At 47.8% G+C, this 17,174-nt stretch overlaps 1 protein-coding gene across 3 annotated transcripts in view; it reads right to left on the reverse strand.

Annotated features, from left to right (window-relative positions):
• The window catches only part of SLX4IP (SLX4 interacting protein), a 481,037-nt gene that overhangs the window by 397,458 nt on the left and 66,405 nt on the right, over positions 1-17,174 (reverse strand). The window lies entirely within an intron of this gene.

Here is a 17,174-nt window from a genome sequence, read left to right on the forward strand (position 1 = left end):
GGCTAGAATCATCTTCTGGAGGGGGCGAGAATGGAATTGAGCATACTCCACCATGTCGCATGCCGATACCATGAGGCCCAGCACCTGCATCACCGAATGTATCGACACTTGCGGACGAGAAAGGAAGTAATTAATCCTGTCCTGAAGTTTCAGGACTTTCTCCTGAGACAAGAACAACCGCTGGTTGTGAGTGTCCAATAGCGCTCCCAGGTGCACCATGCTCTGAGCAGGGACTAGGGAGGATTTCTTCCAGTTGATGAGCCACCCGTGGGCTTGTAGAAACTGAACAGTCATATCCAGATGACATGGGAGAATTTCTGGGGCATTTGCCAGGATTAACAAGTCATCCAGATACGGCAGTATTCTGACCCCTTGACGGCGGAGTACCACCGTCATTACCACCATAACTTTGGTGAAGACTCGCGGAGCCGTAGTTAAACCAAAAGGTAACGCCCAAAACTGGTAATGGAGGTTGCCAATCGCAAACCTCAGGTATTGCTGATGTGACGCTGCTATAGGAACATGCAGGTAAGCATCCTGTATATCCAGGGAGACCATGTAGTCCCCAGGTTCCAAGGCCAGAACTATAGAGCGAAGGGTTTCCATACGGAACTTGGAAACCTTCACAAACCTGTTCAATGCCTTGAGGTTGAGAGTTGGCCGGGAGGACCCATTCGGTTTCGGGACTAGAAACAGCGGAGAATAGTACCCCCGGACTCTCTGCGCAAGAGGCACCTGTACTACGACTCTTGTAACCAGGAGGGTCTGTACCACCGAATGTAGAGTGTTTGCCTTAGTCTGGTCCAACGGGACGTCTGTCTGGCAAAATCGATGAGGGGGTCGGTTTTTGAAGGCTATGGCGTACCCAGGCATCTGAAGTGGTCTTCAACCATTCCTGGGTATACCCTAGAAGCCGGCCCCCCACCCTGGGATCCCCCAGGGGGAGGCCCGCCCCGTCATGCGGTAGGCTTATCGGTCTTGGAAGCTGTCTGACGGGCCGCCCAGGCTCTTTTGGGCTTAGGCTTACCAGGTTTGGAAGTGCAGGCCTGCTTGTTGTACGCCTGACCTTTTGCTTTACCTGAAGGACGAAAGGAAGTACCCTTAGCCTTCGAGACAGAAGGAGAGGTACTTGGCAGAAAGGCGGTTTTGGCAGTAGCCAAGTCAGCCACATTCTTATTTAAGTCCTCCCCAAACAGAATATCTTCCTTGAAAGGGAGTACCTCCAGGGTTTTTCTAGAGTCCAGATCCACAGACCAGGATCTCAGCCACAAATTCCGGCGAGCCAGGACTGATGTAGTAGAGGCCTTGGCTGCTAGGATACCGGCATCGGAAGCCGCCTCTTTAATATAGCGAGGAGCTGTGACAATATATGACAAGCATTGTCTAGCATGGTCAGAAGAGATTTCAGCTTCTAACTCCAAGGCCCATGCTTCAATAGCCTCTGCAGCCCAAGTAGCTGCAATAGTGGGCCTTTGTGCAGCACCCGTGAGGGTGTAAACCGCTTTCAGACAACCCTCCACACGTTTATACGTAGGCTCTTTTAGAGACGCGACGGTAGTGACAGGTAGAGCTGAAGAAACCACCATCCTAGCCACACGCGAGTCTACTGGAGGAGGCGTTTCCCAATTTTTAGACAGCTCTGGTGCGAGGGGATAGCGAGCCAGCATCTTCTTTTGAGGCACAAACTTCTTACCCGGGTTTTCCCAGGGTTCCTGACGTATATCCACTTGGTGGTCAGAGTGAGGTAAAACTTGTTTAACCACCTTCTGACGCTTGAACCTATCTGGTTTCTTAGTAGGGACGGATGGCTCTGGATCATCCGTAATCTGTAAAATCAACTTAATAGCCTCCAAGAGATCAGGAACATCCACATGTGAACGACCCTCCCCATCAGCAGTATCTGAGTCAGAATCTGTGGGGTCAGTGTAAGTGCCATTTTCATCAGATGAGGTGTCAGTGACAGCAGTGGATTGTGAGGAGATAAGAGCTCGCTTAGAGGACCCCTTGGGCTTAGGCGAGCGAGGGTCAGACTTTTTAGTAGACAGGGACTGGTTCAACTTCTTCAACTGAGCAGGTAAATTGTCCGCCCACGGCGGATTAGCTGGAGGGACCCCATACATTTGCATCGGCATAGGGGGTCCCATAGGGGGTGTTAGTTTATTAACTAGCGTATGCAGAAGCGTGGAAAAAGCAGCCCACGGTGGGTCACTATGGACCTCCGTTGCCACAGTCCCACTGGGGGGCAAGGAGCCCCTAGAACCCACAGCTGCTATATTCTCCTGATATGGATCTGTGGCTTCAGCAACACCGGCAGTGTGTTCCGCCCGAGAACTGTTACCGTCAGAAGCAGACATGATATAACTTGCAGTATCAGGTAACACAGTACAATTGGCAGCAGCACAATACCTCTTACCCAAACCCCTGCGCAGTGTAGTCAGCACAAGCAGGGACACAGGAGAGATATGGTAAGTAAAATCACAAAGAAAAATACGTATTAGAGTATATCTTGTGAATATCCTATATTATTATAAAACCTGACGCACCAAGCCCCCTCAGGTTATAGAATATAGGGATAGCAAGTTGAGTGAGAGACACGAAATAGAAACCACCCAGCAAGCTAATGCACACACATATAGTCACAGTTGTACAATGCAGAGGTTATTACTAACAATAATACTGCACTGGACCAGCTTATATAGCTATATAGTCAATAGATATAACACTGCACAGTAAGAACTGGATGTATATCACAGGGTAATTGTACTAGAAAACCCTGACTAAATGCACTCTTTCTTAACTAACACTGTCTAAAAGGCAGGTAGAATACTTAAGTGTCATGTAAAGGCACAGCGCTGTCAACCAGGCGGCTTTACACAGGAGGATTTGCCCAAGCAGTTCCAGGAACAGTGTAGCTGAGAGAAATGGCACCCAGACACTGACAGGGAGTGAGGAAGAAACAGATATGCAGCTCCAGGGCGGGAACATTTGCGGGAAATGGCTGGGGGAGGGGCTCCAGGTCTAAGCCTTATCCCCCTGCTTGCAAAACCACCAGGTACTGTGGGCTACTTTTAAAATGGTTTAAAGAGAAAACCTGACCTGCACCCATGCCCTGGTGATCTAGTGGGATCGCCTGTACTGCCACAGTGTCCACCGCCAGCGCGCGCGGCCCACCTCCCACTGACCGCGCCAGATCGCGATTAAGTACGGGTCCCGCAAGCGGGACCCACTTGCCACCGCTCCAAGCGCGGCTACGCGATCTTGGAGAGCCCCCGTCGTGTGTGCCTGACCAAGGAAGAAAACCGGAGCCTCCTGCTGTAGTTACCCGGCAACCAGGGCTCGGGAGTGTACATCGCTGCTGGGGAGAGATGGAGCTGCAGCAGTGAATGTCAGAAGACTGCTGCCCTTGAAGTCTTCACTTTTCTTCTAAAAAGCTCTTCTTAGGGCTGCCTAGCGCAGCCACTCTGTTATGTGCCTGCCATCTGCGGCACCAACTACAAAACTGAGCTCCTGTGCAGGGAGGCGGGGTTATAGAGGAGGCGGCGCTATGCATTCTGGGAACAGTCAAAGCTTTTCAGCCTGTTTGTGCCTCGGATCAAGATCCTACTCTACACCCCTATGTCTATCCTTGTGGAGCCCAGTGTACCCCGCAGCAGAAAGATAATATTTTTTCTCTTACGTCCTAGAGGATGCTGGGGTCCACATTAGTACCATGGGGTATAGACTGGTCCACTAGGAGCCACTGGCACTTGAAGAGTTTAATAGTGTGGGCTGGCTCCTCCCTCTATGCGTCTCCTATCAGACTCAGTTTAGAAAAATAAGAATTTACTCACCGGTAATTCTGTTTCTCGTAGTCCGTAGTGGATGCTGGGAACTCCGTAAGGACCATGGGGAATAGCGGGCTCCGAAGGAGGCTGGGCACTCTAGAAAGATCTTAGACTACCTGGTGTGCATTGGCTCCTCCCACTATGACCCTCCTCCAAGCCTCAGTTAGGTACTGTGCCCGGACGAGCGTACACAATAAGGAAGGATTTTGAATCCCGGGTAAGACTCATACCAGCCACACCAATCACACCGTACAACTCGTGATATGAAACACAGTTAACAGTATGAAACAATAAAGCCTCTCAACAGATGGCTCAACAATAACCCGATTTAGTTAACAATAACTATGTACAAGTATTGCAGATAAACCGCACTTGGGATGGGCGCCCAGCATCCACTACGGACTACGAGAAACAGAATTACCGGTGAGTAAATTCTTATTTTCTCTAACGTCCTAGTGGATGCTGGGAACTCCGTAAGGACCATGGGGATTATACCAAAGCTCCCAAACGGGCGGGAGAGTGCGGATGACTCTGCAGCACCGAATGAGAGAACTCCAGGTCCTCCTCAGCCAGGGTATCAAATTTGTAGAATTTTGCAAACGTGTTTGCCCCTGACCAAGTAGCTGCTCGGCAAAGTTGTAAAGCCGAGACCCCTCGGGCAGCCGCCCAAGATGAGCCCACCTTCCTTGTGGAATGGGCATTGACAGATTTTGGCTGTGGCAGGCTTGCCACAGTATGTGCAAGCTGAATTGTACTACAAATCCAACGAGCAATAGTCTGCTTAGAAGCAGGAGCACCCAGCTTGTTGGGTGCATACAGGATAAACAGCGAGTCAGATTTTCTGACTCCAGCCGTCCTGGAAACATATATTTTCAGGGCCCTGACAACGTCTAGCAACTTGGAGTCCTCCAAATCCTTAGTAGCCGCAGGCACCACAATAGGCTGGTTCAGGTGAAACGCTGACACCACCTTAGGGAGAAACTGGGGACGAGTCCTCAATTCTGCCCTATCCATATGGAAAATCAGATAAGGGGTTTTACATGATAAAGCCGCCAACTCTGACACTCGCCTGGCTGAAGCCAAGGCCAATAACATGACCACTTTCCACGTGAGATATTTCAGATCCACGGTTTTTAGTGGCTCAAACCAATGTGATTTTAAGAAACTCAACATCACGTTGAGATCCCAAGGTGCCACAGGAGGCACAAATGGGGGCTGAATATGCAGCACTCCTTTCACAAATGTCTGAACTTCAGGTACTGAAGCTAGTTCTTTTTGAAAGAAAATCGACAGAGCCGAGATCTGTACCTTAATGGAGCCCAGTTTTAGGCCCATATTCACTCCTGCTTGCAGGAAATGCAGAAATCGACCTAGTTGAAATTCCTCTGTTGGGGCCTTTTTGGCCTCGCACCATGCAACATATTTCCGCCATATGCGGTGATAATGCTTTGCCGTAACATCTTTCCTGGCTTTAATAAGCGTAGGAATGACTTCCTCCGATATGCCCTTTTCCTTCAGGGTCCGGCGTTCAACCGCCATGCCGTCAAACGCAGCCGCGGTAAGTCTTGGAACAGACAGGGGCCCTGCTGCAGCAGGTCCTGTCTGAGCGGCAGAGACCACGGGTCCTCTGAGATCATCTCTTGAAGTTCCGGGTACCACGCTCTTCTCGGCCAATCCGGAACCACGAGAATTGTGTTTACACCTCGCTTTCTTATTATTCTCAATACCTTTGGTATGAGAGGTAGAGGAGGGAACACATAAACTGACCGGTACACCCACGGTGTCACTAGAGCGTCCACAGCTATCGCCTGAGGGTCTCTTGACCTGGCGCAATACTTCTCTAGTTTTTTGTTTAGGCGGGACGCCATCATGTCCACCTGTGGACGACCCCATTGATTTACAATCATTTGGAAGACTTCTGGATGAAGTCCCCACTCTCCCGGGTGGAGGTCGTGCCTGCTGAGAAAGTCTGCTTCCCAGTTGTCCACTCCCGGGATGAACACTGCTGACAGTGCTAGTACATGATTCTCCGCCCATCGGAGAATTTTTGTGGCTTCTGCCATCGCCGTCCTGCTTCTTGTGCCGCCCTGTCGATTCACATGGGCGACTGCCGTGATGTTGTCTGACTGGATCAGCACCGGCTGGTGTAGGAGCAGGGATTTTGCTTGACTTAGGGCATTGTAAATGGCCCTTAGTTCCAGAATATTTATGTGAAGGGCAGTCTCCTGACTTGGCCATAGTCCTTGGAAATTTCTTCCCTTTGTGACTGCCCCCCAGCCTCGTAGGCTGGCATCCGTGGTCACCAGGACCCAGTCCTGTATGCCGAATCTGCGGCCCCCCAGAAGATGAGCACTGTGCAGCCACCACAGAAGAGACACCCTGGTTCGTGGAGACAGGGTTATTAAACGATGCATCTCAAGATGCGATCCGGACCACTTGTCCAACAGGTCCCACTGAAAAATCCTGGCATGGAACCTGCCGAATGGAATTGCTTCGTAAGAAGCTACCATCTTTCCCAGGACCCGCGTGCAGTGATGCACCGATACCTGTTTTGGTTTTAGGAGGTCTCTGACTAGAGAAGACAACTCCCTGGCTTTCTCCTCCGGGAGAAACACTTTTTTCTGGGCCGTGTCCAGAATCATTCCCAGGAACATTAGACGTGTCGTGGGGACCAGCTGTGACTTTGGGATATTCAGAATCCAGCCGTGCTGGCTCAGCACTTCCTGAGATAGTGCTACTCCCACTAACAACTGTTCCTTGGATCGTGCCTTTATTAGGAGATCGTCCAAGTATGGGATAATTAAAACTCCCTTTTTTCGAAGGAGTATCATCATTTCCGCCATAACCTTGGTAAATACCCTCGGTGCCGTGGAGAGTCCAAACGGCAGCGTCTGGAATTGGTAATGGCAGTCCTGTACCACAAATCTGAGGTACTCCTGGTGAGAATTGTAAATGGGGACATGCAGGTAAGCATCCTTGATGTCCAGGGATACCATGTAATCCCCCTCGTCCAGGCTTGCAATAACCGCCCTGAGCGATTCCATCTTGAACTTGAATTTTTTTATGTATGTGTTCAAGGATTTCAAATTTAAAATGGGTCTCACCGAACCGTCCGGTTTCGGCACCACAAATAGTGTGGAATAGTAACCCCGGCCTTGTTGAAGTAGGGGTACCTTGATTATCACCTGCTGGGAATACAGCTTGTGAATCGCTGCTAGCACCGCCTCCCTGTCTGAGGGAGCAATCGGCAAGGCGGATTTTAGGAAACGGCGGGGTGGAGTCGCCTCGAATTCCAGCCTGTATCCCTGAGATACTATTTGAAGGATCCAGGGATCCACCTGTGAGCGGGCCCACTGATCGCTGAAATTCCTGAGGCGGGCCCCCACCGTACCTGGCTCCGCCTGTGAAGCCCCACCGTCATGCGGCGGACTTGGAAGAGGAAGCGGGGGAGGACTTTTGTTCCTGGGAACCTGCTGTTTGCTGCAGCCTTTTTCCCCTGCCTCTGCCTCTTGACAGAAAAGACCCTCCTTTTCCCAGCTTGTTTTTCTGGGACCGAAAGGACTGAACCTGATAAAATGGCGCCTTCTTAGGCTGTGAGGGGACATGGGGTAAAAATGCTGACTTCCCAGACGTTGCTGTGGAAACTAGGTCGGAGAGACCATCCCCAAATAATTCCTCTCCCTTATAAGGCAAGACTTCCATGTGCCTTTTGGAATCTGCATCTCCAGTCCACTGGCGAGTCCATAAGCATCTCCTAGCAGAGATAGATAATGCACTTATTTTAGATGCCAGCCGGCAGATTTCCCTCTGTGCATCTCTCATGTATAAGACTGAGTCTTTTATATGGTCAATTGTTAGCAGGATCGTGTCTCTGTCTAATGTGTCAATATTTTCTGACAGTTTATCTGACCACGCAGCGGCAGCACTGCACATCCATGCTGACGCAATAGCTGGTCTGAGTATAATGCCTGAGTGTGTATATACAGACTTCAGGATCGCCTCCTGCTTTCTATCAGCAGGTTCCTTAAGGGCGGCCGTATCCTGGGACGGTAGTGCCACCTTTTTAGACAAACGTGTGAGCGCTTTATCCACCCTCGGGGGTGTTTCCCAACGTAACCTATCCTCTGGCGGGAAAGGGAACGCCATTAGTAGCTTCTTAGGAATTACCAATTTCTTATCAGGGGAAGCCCACGCTTCTTCACACACTTCATTTAATTCATCTGACGGGGGAAAAACTACAGGTAGTTTTTTCTCCCCAAACATAATACCCTTTTTTGTGGTACCTGGATGTAAATCAGAAATATTTAACACCTCTTTCATTGCCTCAATCATGCAGTGAATGGCCTTAACGGGCATTAAATTTGACTCATCGTCGTCGACACTGGTGTCAGTATCCGTGTCGACATCTACTTGTGCCACCTGAGATAACGGGCGTTTCAGAGCCCCTGATGACTTTTGAGACACCTGGACAGGCACGAGCTGAAGACTCGGCTGTCCCACAGTCGGCATGTCGTCAAATTTTTTATGTAAGGAGTCTATACGTGCACTCATTTCCTGCCATAATACCATCCACTCAGGTGTCTGACCCCCAGGGGGTGACATCCCTGCTAAAGGCATCTGCTCCCCCTCCACATCATTATCCTCCTCAAACATGTCGACACAGCCGTACCGACACACTCCACACACACAGGGAATGCTCAAATAGAGGACAGGACCCACAAAAGCCCTTTGGGGGGACAGAGTAAGAGTATGCCAGCACACACCAGAGCGCTATATATATACAGGGACTAACTGAGTTATGTCCCTAATAGCTGCTTTTTATATAATATACTGTATACAGTGCCAATTTTAATGCCCCCCCTCTCTTTTCCCTCTTACTGTAGAATTGCAGAGAAGAGCCAGGGAGCTTCCTTCCAGCCGAGCTGTGAGGGAAAAATGGCGCCAGTGTGCTGAGGAGATAGGCTCCGCCCCTTTTTCGCGGCCTATTCTCCCGCTTTTTATGGGATTCTGGCAGGGGTATTTACCTCATATATAGCCCCAGGGGCTATATATTGAGGTATTTTAGCCAGCCAAGGTGTTTTTATTGCTGCCTCAGGGCGCCCCCCCCCAGCGCCCTGCACCCTCAGTGACCGGAGCGTGAAGTGTGTATGAGGAGCAATGGCGCACAGCTGCAGTGCTGTGCGCTACCTTGGTGAAGACAGGATGTCTTCATGCCGCCGATTTTCCGGACCATCTTCTTGCTTCTGGCTCTGTAAGCGGGACGGCGGCGCGGCTCCGGGACCGAACATCAAGGCTGGGCCTGCGGTCGATCCCTCTGGAGCCAATGGTGTCCAGTAGCCTAAGAAGCCCAATCCGGCTGCAAGCAGGCGAGTTCGCTTCTTCTCCCCTTAGTCCCTCGCTGCAGTGAGCCTGTTGCCAGCAGGTCTCACTGAAAATAACAAATTCTAAGACTATAACTTTCTAAGAGCTCAGGAGAGCCCCTAGTGTGCATCCAACCTCGGCCGGGCACGAAATCTAACTGAGGCTTGGAGGAGGGTCATAGTGGGAGGAGCCAGTGCACACCAGGTAGTCTAAGATCTTTCTAGAGTGCCCAGCCTCCTTCGGAGCCCGCTATTCCCCATGGTCCTTACGGAGTTCCCAGCATCCACTAGGACGTTAGAGAAATGTGCCCGGAGGAGCCGGCCACAGCTAGGGGAGCTCTCCAGAGTTTCTCTAGTAAAAGTTTTCTTAGAGTTTATTATTTTACAGGCAGGCTGCTGGCAACAGCCTCCCTGCTTCGTGGGACTAAGGGGGGGGGGGGGGGGGGGGGGCTTGGGGAGGGGGGGGGGGGAGTAGTGTCCGCCCTGCGGGATCTGAGCCACTATCTCCGCTAACTCCCGCAGCATGCCGCCACCCCCTTACAGAGACAGAAGACTTCGGTGGCGAGTGAGTCACCGGCCCCCCTGACAAGCGGGGAGCCGGTGTGAAGATGGCAGCAACAGGGTATGGAGCGCAGTACTAACTGCGCTCCGGGGCTCAGCGGTACATGGTGCGGCGCTGTGAGGGGCGCACTGAGCTAGCGCCTATACCCTACACTCGTTGGCAAGCCTGTCAGGGTACCTGGATTGCTGCCAGCAGAAATCCTCAGGCCAGTATAATATAATGAAGCGTGGGAAGCAGCGCCATGTTCGGGGGCGGAGCTTCTCCTCAGAGCGGACCCAGCAGTGTTCAGCGCCATTTTCCTGCCTGCAGTTCCTGTATAACAGACGCTGACAGGGAGAGCTGTCCCTCCAAGCAACTCCAGCTATCCTGTGCGGTACCAGGGGGTTGTAGAAGGGGGAAGGAGGCTGTGTAAAGTCTGTGTAGTCTATTAAGGTACACAGACAGCACTGGTAGTTTTATTATTTCTACCTCAAATAGCGCTGTATGTGGGTTGGCTCCAATCTCTGTGTCTCTCTGTGGCATACTTGGGGGGGGGGGAAACGGTGTCTGACATTTCCCTGTGTGAGTGTTTAATATATCTCACATAGCCATGTTTAGGGACTCTGTGTCATATGCTGCAGAAGAGGTTTCTTCTCAGGAAGGATCCATTCCATGTACACAGGATTGTAATGCTTTGTCTCAGATGCCTATTGTTGAGCCTGAGTGGTTAACTTCTATCAAAGGAATGATCTCTCAGACTCTACTAGGGTAGCTAATACGGAGACTCAGGTATTAAAGAACTCTATGGCAGTTTGGTCAGGCTCTGTCCCTATTCCTGCAAAATCTCCTAGCATGTTCCCACAGAAATGTGCACTTGCCCAAATTATGCAAGATGACACGGATACACGGATATATTTGAGAAATCCTGGGAAAACCCAGAGGAAAAAAATTCCAGATCCCAAAAACGGTTCTGGTTGCTTTTCCCTTCCCTGAGGAAGATAGGAAAAAATGGAAAAACCCACCCATTGTTGACGCATCTGTCTCCAGACTGTCTAAAAAGGTGGTTTTACCTGTACCTGGTTCTACCGCGTTAAAAGAACCAGCTGATCGTAAGATTAACACTATGCTCAAATCCATTTACACTGCTTCAGGAGTGGCGTTAAGGGCCACTATTGCCTGTGCATGGATTTCTAAAGCCATAGTAAAGTGGTCAGGCACATTACTAGAGGATTTGGATACAATGGATAGAAGTGACATTGAATTGTTTTTACGTAACATACAGGATTCTGCGGGCTTCATGATGGAATCCATGAAGTACCTGGGTACGCTGACTGCAGGGACATCTTCCATGTCGGTCTGAGCCCGCAGGGGACTCTGGCTACGCCATTGGTCTGCAGACACGGAATCCAGGAGAAGTGTGGAGAACCTACCCTACACAGGTCAGGCTCTATTTGGGGAAGTGTTGGATGCATGGATTTCCACGGCAACCACGGGTAGGTCACCTTTCCTTCCCTCTGCTACACCTTCTACAAAGAAACCATTTTTCTTCAGCTGTGCTGCAGTCCTTTCGGACCGCTAAGGCAAAAAAGGCGAAGCCTCCTACCACTTTCTTTAGAGGTGATTGTAGAAAATCCCAAAAGCATGCACACGCAGGTTCCTAGGACCAGAGACCTGCTTCTGGTTCCTCAAAATCCTCAGCATGATGGTGGACCACAAAGCCTGGAGGACTGGTGGGTGAGAGGCTCAGACGTTTTTCAGGCATGTATCCCGTGGTACAGGATATTGTGTCCCAGGGGTACAGACTGGAGTTTCAAGAACTCCCACCTCACTGATTCTTCAAATCAGGCTTGCCAGCTTTGCTGACAGACAGGGCTATCCTACAGGAAGCCATCCTAAAATCGGAAAGTCACAGGTCATTGTCCCAGTTCCACCTCATATGCAAAACAAGGGTTATTATTCAAAACTTTTCGTGGTACCGATACCGGATGGTTTGGTCAGACCAATTTTGAACTTGAAATCGTTGAACCCTTACATGAGAGGGTGTTCAAATTCAAAATGGAGTCTCCCAGAGCAGTGATTTCAGGTCTGGCGGGGGGAGAGATTCTGGTGTCCCTGGATATCAAGGATGCGTACCTCCACATTCCGATTTGGCTGCCTCACCAGGCTTATCTCAGATTTGCACTATTAGATAGTCACTATCAATTCCAGGCACTGCCATTCGGCCTCTCCACAGCACCGAGGGTGTTCACGAAGGTGATGGCAGAGATGATGGTTATCCTCCGCAGACAGGGGGTGAACATAGGGGGTCATTCCGATTTGATAGCTCGCTAGCTAGTTTGAGCAGCCGTGCAAACGCTATGCCGACGCCCACTGGGACAGTGCATTTTAGCTTAGCAGAAGTGCGAACGCATGTGCAACCGAGCTCTGCAAAAACAGTTTGTGCAGTTTCAGAGTAGCTCTGAGCCTACTCAGCACTTGCGATCACTTCAGCCTATTCGTGTCCGGATTTGACATCATACACCCGCCGAGCGAACGCCCAGCCACGCCTGCGTTTTTTCAGACCCGCCTGCGTTTTTGCAAACACTCACTGAAAACGGTCAGGTGACACCCAGAAACGCCCCCTTCCTGTCAATCTTCTTGCGGCCGTCAGTGCGACTGAAAACTTCGCTAGAACCTGTGCACAACCACAACGGGCTTTGTACCCGTATGACGCGCGTGCGCATTGCGGTACATACGCATGCGCAGAAACGCCGATTTTTAGCCTGGCGTCCAAAGGAAGCATCCTGGGAAGCGGCGGTATCGAAGGCATAGAACCTAATGAACGTGTTCACTGAGAACCACTTAGCCACCATGCACAATTGTTCAAGGGTCGCACCACGGCGGGCCGCCCTAGAAGGTCCAACAGACCGAGTAGAATGGGCCGTAATGTGAGCAGGAGCAGACAGACCAGCCCTCACATAAGCATGTGCAATCACCATTCTAATCCATCTGGCCAAAGTCTGCTTGTGAGCAGGCCAGCCCCGTTTGTGAAATCCAAACAGAATAAAGAGAGAATCAGATTTCCTAACAGAAGCAGTTCTCTTCACATAGATACGGAAAGCCCGTACCACATCCAAAGACCGCTCTTTGGGAGACAGATCAGGAGAAAAGTGCCGTAACCACAATCTCCTGGGTAAGGTGGAACGAAGAAACCACCTTAGGCAAATAAATGGGACGAGTCCTAAGAACCGCCCAGTCACGGTGAAATATCAGATATGGGAAACTACAAGACAAGGCACCCAAATCCGACACTTTTCTAGCTGAAGCAATAGCCAGCAGAAACACCACCTTAAGGGAAATCAGCTGAACCAAGAATTTCAAACGGAGACTCTTGTAACGCCTCCAAAACCACCGACAAGTCCCAAGGAGCCACAGGCGGGACATAGGGAGGTTGGATACGCAACACACCCCGAGTAAAGGTATGCACATCAGATAAGGTCGCAATTTTTCTCTGAAACCACTCCGACAAGGCAGATATTTGAACCTTGAGGGAGGCCAGACGCAGGCCTAAGTCCAGGCCCTGCTGAAGAAAAGCCAACAACTTGGCTATACTAACCTTGGAAGCGTCATAATTGTTAGATGCGCACCAAACAAAGTAAGAATGCCAGACCCTATAGTAAATCTGAGCCGAAGCCGGTTTCCGGGCCAGCAACATAGTTTGAATGACCGCCTCAGAAAACCCTTTAGCCCTTAAGACGGAAGCTTCAGGAGCCATGCCGTCAAAGACAGCCGGGTTAGGTCCTGGTAGATGTAAAAAAAGAAACCAAAAACAATTGCGCAAAAACCTCACGTGCAGCCCAGGTCAGCTCGGAGCAGGTTCACCACACCACAACAATAGTACAATAGAAAGAAGAGAGACCCAGTGGCGCAGAAGGAATAACTAAATAACAATAAAAACAATACAATTCCCTGTCCTTATAGGAAAAAAGTTCGATCCAGGTTTTTCGTTTTCCTTTCAATGTTTCCACATCAGGAAAAGTACCTCAAGGGGAAGAGAGAATATTCTTAGTGCAACACTGTTTGAAATACTTGGTCACACTCTCTAGATCTATGAGTCATACACTCACATTAGATAAATGAATTAAAGGCTCATCATCCTCCACATTTGTTTTCCTTCCTTCACCGCAATATATAGAACTCAGAAAGAAAATATATTTAGTGCAACACTGTTTTCTTAAAAGCAGGAAGATTTATTACAAAATAACACTCACAATATTTAAAAGAAAACAAGGCATGTAGGACCTCCTCAGAGGACAAACTGACTCTCACAGACAGAAGGATTTGGATCCAGCCGGTCCAACCGCAACAAGATGTCGACGTCCCCACGATGTTTACCAGGAAAGGTCCAAAAGTCCAAGAACAAAGTCCACCAGCTTTACGCGTTTCGGACACTCTGGTCCTTCATCAGAAGCTTGGTGGCATATAGTCCTATAGGGCTTTTTATACCCTCACTAATCCAAAAAGACCACCCCCACCCCACCTGAGAATGGGCGCCAAACAACATTCATCAACCAATCAGATAGAGGCGATGATCCTTAATTTTCTATTACATCACTTCCAGAATAGTCGGAAGCCACAGTTGCGTGTCACCGCGTTTGAAGTTCCGTTGCGCAACTTCCGGTATTACCGGAAGTTACGTCTGCGTGTCACCGCGTCTCACAGGATGATGTTCTAAGCGTCACTTCCGGTAATCCCGGAATGACAGGTGCGTTCCACACCAACAGACTATTACTCTCGTAGATGTCTTGGTAATGGAGAAGCTCACAATTAAGCAGTGGATATCACCATGGTAGCGCGGTCATATTTAAAAAACGGCACATATTATCGTGGGGTGGCGGTGATCTATAATAAATAAAAACATTCAAATTAATCATAAATACAAAAATAGAGAAAAGAGAAGAGACATTTTATATGATGGATAAAGCGATATTAAATGGAGACAGCACTTAGAGGAAATGTTTTAGTTCAAAGTCCCCATTTAAACCTTTAGGAACAAGAGTTTTAAGGACATAGATCCATTTCATCTCTGCCTTAGATAGTCTGAGATCCATGTCCCTAGTCTTCCAGTTATGCTGTATTGATTGGATACCCCAGAAAGATTTGATATGGCATTCATTTGAATGATGTTTCTCTTTGAAATGAGCAGATAAAGTATGTGACTCCAAGCCTTTTTTGATGTTGTAGACATGTTCAGCTAGTCTGATTTTTAGATTTCTTGTAGTTTTACCCACATATAAGAAATTGCAGTTACACTGTACTACATAGATGACGTTCTTAGAATTACATGTGATAAAATCCCTTATCGGGTAGGTTTTACCATTTACAGTAAACTCTCTTATTTTCGAAGGATTATTTTTGGTAGTGATCTTGCACATCAGGCAAGATCCACACCGATGAAAACCCTGTATCCTCAGACTGCACCGTTTTGTTTCATCTACACTACTCCGCACCAATTTATTTTTAAGATTTGGGGCTTTTCTGTATATAAAGGATGGTTTAAAGGGGAGTTCCTTCCCAAGAACCGGATCTTTACGAAGTAAAAACCAGTTCTTCTTAATACATTTTTCTATTTCTTTTGAATTAGAGCTGAATCTACTAATAAATGCCCATCTATAATTTTCATCATTCGAAGACTTGGTCTTATCCTTTAATAATTCACTTCTTTCTATCTTTTCAAGTCGATCTTCTGCTTTAATCAAATCCTCCATCTTATATCCCTTTTCCCAAAAAACGTCCCTTTGTTTCATCAATAAGTTCTTTACAGATTATAGGTTCTGAGCAGTTCCTCTTAATGCGACTATACTGTCCAAACGGTATGCCCCTCAACCAATTTTCGTGATGTAAACTATCCCTATAAATATAACTATTGCAATCAGTAGGTTTTCGATAATTCTTTGTCTGAATTTCACAATTTTTTATATATATCAATAAGTCTAAGAAGACTATCTCACTTCTACTGGTCTGAAACGTCAAATTGATGTTAAAATTATTGACGTTAAGAGAATTGCAAAAAATGAGGAGATCTTCCTCTGTTCCATTCCAAACGAAATATATATCGTCAATAAATCTCTGCCAGGATACCAGGCCCGCCCCCAGAAAGCCATCATGCCATATGGCATTTTCCTCCCAGAATGACATAAAGAGGTTGGCATAACTGGGGGCGAACCTGGTACCCATGGCGGTTCCGATGGACTGCAAATAATAGGATCCATCAAAGAAAAAATAATTGTTTTTTAAAATAAATTCTATTCCCCTTAGTATAAAAGCTGAAGTATTCTCATCAAGGTCACTTTGGTTAAGAAAAAAAGACACCGATTCTAATCCCTTTTCACAATCTATAACCGTGTATAAAGTACTAACGTCAGCACTACATAGAATATACTTCTCATCCCATATTATTTCATTAACCCTATTAAGGACATCCTTTGTGTCTTTGAGATAAGCTCGTGTTTTTTTAACCAACGGTTGTAAATAGCCATCTATAACAGCTGAAAGGTTACTGGTGGCGCTATTAATTCCCGAAATTATTGGACGTCCAGGTGGGTGCACAGGGTTTTTATGTAGTTTTGGCAAAACATATATGGTAGGGGTGTTTGGGGATTGAATATTAATAAATTCATATTCTTTTTGCGTTAAAACTCCATTATCTACTGCAATCCGAGTCAGTTCCATAAGACCTTTAAGAACTATCTGTGGGATCATTCTTTAATTTTTTGTATGTATTCCCACTATTTAACTGTTTATGAATTTCTGCCATATATGCGTCTTTATCCATTAATACTACGCTTCCCCCTTTGTCTGCAGGCTTAATTATCAAGTTCTTATCGTCCTGAAGATATTTAAGCGCTGCATATTCCTTCATGGTTAAATTACATCTAGATTGCTTTTTGGGGGCTGTGGTTATTTGTTCAAGTTCCTCACTAACAATTTTATTGAAACAATCTATAAAGCTACCTCTACAGAAAGTGGGGTAGAATGTGGATTTATTCCCATATTGGGGTCTGGAGGAACCTTCATTATTCCCCTCTGAAATATCCCCTTCATTCCCTTTACTCATAAAAAACTTTTTCACGGTAAGCTTCCGGACATACTTTTGTAGATCAATAAACGTATCAAATGGATCAGCCTTCGTACTGGGGGCATATTTAAGACCTTTCATTAAAACATTCTCCTCTTCCTTAGTTAGAGATTTAAAGGAGAGGAAAATTCGCAAATTTAATAGGGATCTGAAACAGCTTAATAAACCATCCATTATTCAAATAGGGGAAAAAATTGATACAACCAATCAAAAAACCTCTGATGTTAGGAAGGAAATTCTTCCTTTCAGAAATTCTGAAAGAACTGTAGAGGTAGCTTTATAGATTGCTTCAATAAAATTGTTAGGGAGGAACTTGAACAAATAACTACAGC

Source organism: Pseudophryne corroboree, chromosome 4, assembly GCF_028390025.1.
Source record: "Pseudophryne corroboree isolate aPseCor3 chromosome 4, aPseCor3.hap2, whole genome shotgun sequence".
Taxonomy (NCBI): Eukaryota; Metazoa; Chordata; class Amphibia; order Anura; family Myobatrachidae; genus Pseudophryne; species Pseudophryne corroboree.